Source organism: Ischnura elegans, chromosome 11 (genome assembly GCF_921293095.1).
Source record: "Ischnura elegans chromosome 11, ioIscEleg1.1, whole genome shotgun sequence".
Taxonomy (NCBI): domain Eukaryota; kingdom Metazoa; phylum Arthropoda; class Insecta; order Odonata; family Coenagrionidae; genus Ischnura; species Ischnura elegans.
The window spans coordinates 95,477,716-95,484,333 of NC_060256.1; positions in this window are offsets into that span (position 1 = coordinate 95,477,716).

Here is a 6,618-nt window from a genome sequence, read left to right on the forward strand (position 1 = left end):
TGGAATACCCCCCGTAACAGCAGAAGATGTTCCATAGCACCTAAACCCCCGGCAGGATTGTTGGCTCTCCCCCAACATAAAATTCTAAACATCTCCCATGTTCATGACTCATCGGAGGATGAAAAAAAAACCCTCGCAAATTAAAAAGAACTTGAAAAAAATAATACAAATGTAAAACATTCTGGTACAGACTTTGAATTCGAAGCACGGAAGTCAAAAAGAAAATACAAAATATAGTATACAAATTAATTTACTTTGGTATCTATACGATATTAGCCATCGTGTTCATTTATTCTGTACCATCTACACCTGAGGTGGTCGGGTTTCAAGACGATCAGAAGACTACAATTCCGCCGAACTCCACCCAAGTATAAACAGTAATCAGTAATATTAAGTAGTATGTATTGATTGTTAATTTTAAGTAAAGTTTTGCAGTTCTGGATACCGAAGTTTAAGTCACGAAAGTGAATTGACATTCAGATGGAAGTTAATCACATAGTCATTTAGATTTGAGCTGCGCCTTAAAATATGGCCGTAATTGTTGAATAAGGATTTATCATGATAAAAATTATCACATATTAATTTTGCATATAAAGATTAAGAAATCCTCCTTGGTGATTATGATTGGCAACAGTATAAACACGTGAAAGGAAATGTGTAAATGCATGAACTTAAGGATGCACCGTGAAACCATTTACTGAATTTACTCAAAGTGAAATTTTAAGTGCCAAAATGATGTAAAATATATATCCAGGAATGTAATTTTTCAAAAATTTTCCCGGACCCCGTGTTGCTCGGGGGCTCACCCTCAGACCCCCCCCCCCAAAGCATATTCCTAGTTTCGCCACTGGTCTCTCTAATGCCTATCTGTTCTACAGTCTATCTCTTATTTTATTTTTATGATCAAATTTGCTGTAGAGCAAGTGACCTTTACTATTGAACAATGCAGACTACATGGGTATGTGACGTCTCGAGAGGTATTTCGGGCCCTTAATCTCTTCCCCCCCCCCTCCCCACTTCTTCGACGCTCTTGGTTACCTCCCCCTAATCACATAACTCCACCCAACGACGCTCAAACCGAACTGGTGGCGACCGCCTTCATGATGAACTCGGACTCTAAATCGGGCCAAAAATTTTGACTTTGGGATAATTGTGCTTGGCAATCTCCCCTGCGATCCTTAGTGTTTTCTCACCCTCCATTACCCCTCTAGTGCTGTAAGTAAGAAGCAGTGCGTCATTTTGCTTTGCACCCTCATTCCCCATTCTGTTATGCGAAGTTTTAGTCCCACAGTAGTTCGGTTAGCGTCGAGAGGTGGACGATCTGTCGCTGAAGAGTACTGGTAAGTTAAACGCTTGATAATGACCTAATATTCCATGCTATTTCTATGTATTAAATCGTAGTTTTTGACTTGGTTCAGACTTTTCGTGTTATGTTAACTATTTTCAAAATCTGGCTCCAGGAACAAGGTGTAGTTACGCGATATAATATCACGTACTAGTTAATACATGAACGCAAGAATTTGGTTCACGCATTCACATTTTTTTCGTTCAATTAAAGCATGTGCGGAAATTTACATGAACCTGTACCAGTTAAAGTGCAATCAAATCAGGTCTTTAAAAATGGCTTAAATAAGTGTTCATTGCATGCATTTCCGCTGTCACTTTTCCTATTTGCCAAATGAATATAAAAATAATTTCTTGTGTTATTGCTTATAGGTTTTTTCTTGTTTTATTTTTTTTATTTTAGAGCTTACAAAAGATGTAGTGAATAATTCAATCAATCCATTAAATGAAAGTACAAGCCTAACATCAATCTTTCAACGATCCCTTTCAAGCTTTTGGCTTGGCCTTTGGAGTATCATCATCGGTCATACTGCTCAAAGTATGTATGCCTCGTGGAAGTAATGAGAATCTTCGTGCTATGTTACTCAACGCCATTAGCGAGTGATCATCCAGCTGTGCAGTGAAGTGAAAGTGCCAATAGTTCATAAAAAAATCATTGTCAGTTGCGTGTTCTATGTGAAGTGTTGGTGAATATAAGTATTGGAGAATCCCTGTTGTAAAGCTGAGCTCTGCCGCCCATGGACCCGGGAGCAAATAAAAGGTAGGGAGTCTTCTCTTCTTGCAGTTTGATCGATATGAAGCTTAAACATTTTTTGCTGAAAATTATTTGTAGTTCCCACTTTTATGTTGAGAAGGAGAATTCATTGATGTAGGGCGGCGTCTTTTTAAAAATCCACAGTTTCCTTTGCATGCTGCTTCTTGTGTTATTCGTAATATAGCAGGATAAATAAAAAAAAACAATTTTAGATCAGGTATGACAGATATTAAATGCAATTATTGCACATTTACTATCGTGTAACACTACCACCAATTTTAACAAGCTCGACTTAGGCAAGATTATAATACTTTTAATTTGACACCTTACCGGTTCAGCAATCATATGTCATTCAGTTTAAAATCCAATAAAATGTGTGTAAGTTAAATCTACATCTAAGAGGTACCTTGCAAGCCACCACTAAGGCGTGTGGCACGGGGTGATTCCATTCCAGTAATAGTGAACGAAAAGCGAGTTTATTAAAAGAGTCAAGTATGAATTGTAACATAACAAGAAATGCATCCAGATTGCTAGCATTGAAAATCATAGGAAATTTTTATCTAAAATACAGTGCCTATGTCATCTAGTCCACGTCAAGGTATCATAGAGCTGAACTATCGCAGGTATTACCTCGACAAAAATGACATCTTAAATCTATCGGTTCTGTAGTGTATGTCCCTAATCTTATCCAATGATCGTTTCTACTATAATAATTAGGCTTTCTCAAAATATCTCGAACATCAGGCAAATAGTTTTCTTCCTGAAATTTTCGCAAAAGATCTCATGTTTGCCCTTCAATCGCTTTGACTTTCCGAATTGACGTGCTGGCAAAATCATTCAGGAAGTGTGTATTGAGGGGAATTAGGGAGAGAGTGATATGAATAACTGAGTCAGCACGTAAAAGAAGTGGGTTGGAGTGAGAAACGCATTTGGTCTTCGGCAGTAGATAAGCTTTTTCCCCTTCCCACTGCGATGTTGACACATGAACGTTCAAACCTACGTGAAGCATTGATCGCGGCGAGCAGGACCCTATTTGACCGCAACTTATGCGATGTCACCACCAATATCTATCTCTTTACTGAATAGCATGACTTAAAAGGACGTGCCACTAACGCTCGTCCGAATATAAATATTCTAGATTGTGGTTATAATCGTAGTTATACCTCTTTTCCGACGTATTAGGTACTTGCTGAAATATGAAGATTTTCTTTTGCAGGGTATGAAGTAAAGATAATTTGCACTTTTCCACATAAATATTTTTTTGAAATTGAGTCAATATAATTCACTGGACTCATAATAACTGATGAGGCTGCAGTAAAGTGAAACATTTTGACGCATTTTTAAATAAATATTTATGTGGAAAAGTGCAAGGTATCTTAACATCATATCCTACAATATACTTCCACAAGTATCAGCCTTCACCATTCATATAAAATATTCCCTTGAATTGTTAATAGAATTTACCTTCGATAGATCCTTTGTATACAGCCAACCGTACACCGGCAACACAAGCCATATATTATGTAAACTCAAGATTCCTTCCCTACAGTTTTCTTTCATTTGTGTATCAAAGACTATTCCCTCTCAAATTTTTTGCTTTTTAACTTAGTCCACAGTAATTGTAAATTTCAAAGCCGTTTTAGGGCTGAAGTAAATCTGAGAAACTTTACAGGTTATTGCTAACACCCATCGTGATTCTCGCCAGAATATTCCAGTAAGTATTCGGCGAACATTTAGTCAGCTTCTCTCATAATTAAAAGTCTCAAAATATCTCGAATATCGAAATATTCCGCCTCCTTATGAATGAATCTTATTTGTTAAGCCGAGTATTGTTTTTCCGCGCGATATAGTTTTTTATAATATTTAATATAGTCGTATTTATTGATGTATTTCAATGGATAAAATTTAAATGAAACCTGAAATCTACGATCTTTAGCGGTATCTAGGTTTTTTTGTTGTATTGAAAAGAAATCGGTTCGAAAATATAGGCGGACAAAGGCTCCCTCTTCAGCTTTAGTTGACTACGACCAATATTATTGAATTACACGACATTGATAAGAAAACCTCGCAGTGTGAATTCTCGATGAAATATTTATAAACATTCGCATACAAAACGCGTTGATTAGAATCTATGAACCTCTCATAGGCATACTTCTTAGTAGGTTTTAAAGTGGACAATTAATTGTGACTGATAAAAGTTAAAGAGAAGTAACCAAACCAAATTAAAATTTATAATTATAAAAAAAAATGTTTTAGCCTACTCAAGATACCTTTTCAACACTATTATTAACTAATACAGCCAACAAAATGAACTATTTTTAATGTTAGTCGTGACAAACTGATCAATTCAAATGATGAAATGATAATGACATTACTTACCTCTACTAAGATTCAACGATGAAGACCATGGATTTGGACTGTCTTCATGGAAGAAGTCAATTCCATCAGTCGCTCCTTAAATTTTTCTTGAAGTAGTAGCTTTCGCAGGTAAACTATATCTTCAGTCGGTAATAGAGGCTCCAATTGCTGCTTGCAATGAATCATTTAGCAATCCCTTTTCCATAATAAAGACGGCATCAGACTATCCCGCCCGGGTATTGGTATCTGGGCAGCGAATCTGCAAATGACCAGAAAAAGTAAATACTGCTACATTAATTTTATATTGCATTCAAGAGTTATTCATTTTGCCGACCTTCAGATGGAAGACTGATAGCAAAATTGTTCAGGATTAATGACTCCAAGAAAGGTTTTCCAGCTTCTAACTAGCGCTATTACAAATGAACAAATGGAATAATATAAGTGATGGAACGATCTACGGCCGTTGAACAATTCCAAGGCACGGCCTTGGGGAATATATTCTCTTTCAAATGGAATGAGTCTTAGAAATCTTAGCGTTACCTAAGGCAAAATGGAAGATGATGATCACATTACTGACTGAATTTAATAACATACATCCTTTCGAAGATTGGAGATCTTTATTGGTACTGAAAGTTCTATTTTGGCACTGTATCGGTGTCACCGTCAATGCTTGACCAATTAACAAGATAAGAAATAATAAGTTTTTGTCATTTGGTAGTTATCTGCGATCGAACCAAGGGAAGCGATTATGAGAAAATAGAAAAAACTCATACGCAGCGGGCATAAAGCTGGAATGTCAATTGAATATATCCGTTTCATAAAATCTTTACAGCAGAAATACTACATAGATCCGACGTAGAACTGGCCCGTATTATCCCTAAGCGATGAATACGATCCTTGCATTAAATGTAGGCTACTTTTGCTCAATGTGGCTTTCATTCACTTGTAAGGTATTCATAATGTTAACGTAAATAAGTTTGATAAATCGATTGTAATCTAGTGAATTGTGAAGGGGAGCATTTTTATGCACTAATGCGAACAAAATTATCCTTCTCACTTATGCAATTATCGCATTTTGGGATTAATATGTTCTTCTCACTCACGAACTCCGCATTGTCAATTCACTGCCTACATCCGCTATTAACTCTCATATGCAATAATTTTACGTGATGAGTTATATCAGTGACATGGTAATGCTTTTTTATAAACGTGAATAGACCAAAATTAAAATTAACATCTCTGTTCACTATACCATTACATGTTCTCACTTACCTCAGCCTACACCGTTGATTTTCTTCTTTGTATTTCTGTTGATAGCTTGTAGTTATCGCTCTCCATTCTCCTTCCCCGAAATGAGACGGTGACTCCAACGAACTGAGAAATGGCTGAAAAAGTTTAGAAAATTAATTTTAAAGAGTTCAAATATGCAAAAATGTGATACTACCGAAAGGACGGCTAGTGAGGAACTGGGATGTGTTTTGTTTTCTTCGTAAGTAGGGGAAGGGGGCGGGGGTGTTGGATTGGAAACGACAGTTGAATGCCGACCGTTAACAAAAAATTCTTCGTCTGATCTATCTTTTTTCGTAATGCGATGACGTGTTCTGTAGTCGTACTGACCTTCGTAGAAGACGAGAAAATTCTAGAATATTGTTCCACGTGTGTTGTGGCCATTGGCCGTTAAAGAAATTCGGCGCTATTTTACAGCGCCTCCATATGAACAAATCTTATTGGTTGAGCCGTTTATTGATTTTCCGCGCGATAGAGTTTTTTATAATATTTAATATAATCTTATTTATTGATGGATTTAAATTGATTAAGTTTAAATTAAACGTAAAATTTGAGGTATTTAGCGGTTTCTAGTTTTTTTTCATTGTCTTAAAAAGAAATCGCTTCGAAAATATCGTGACGTCACAGGCATTCGTCATGTGCCCGACTGAGTCAGAAGTCCCCGCTGCCTCAGGACTTCACTTCGCGGCAAGCTCTCTAGGGGTTTAGAGGTGAGTACCTACAGTATTCTTTTGATGAAGCATTTTTGCATTATATTCAATGCCTTTTCAATTCTTTGAAGCGGAGGATAATTTGCTAGTACTATTTCTTCAACTTCATGAAGTAATCATGAGCAAAGTGACTATTATTTTGAATTTACAATTGTTATTACTTCA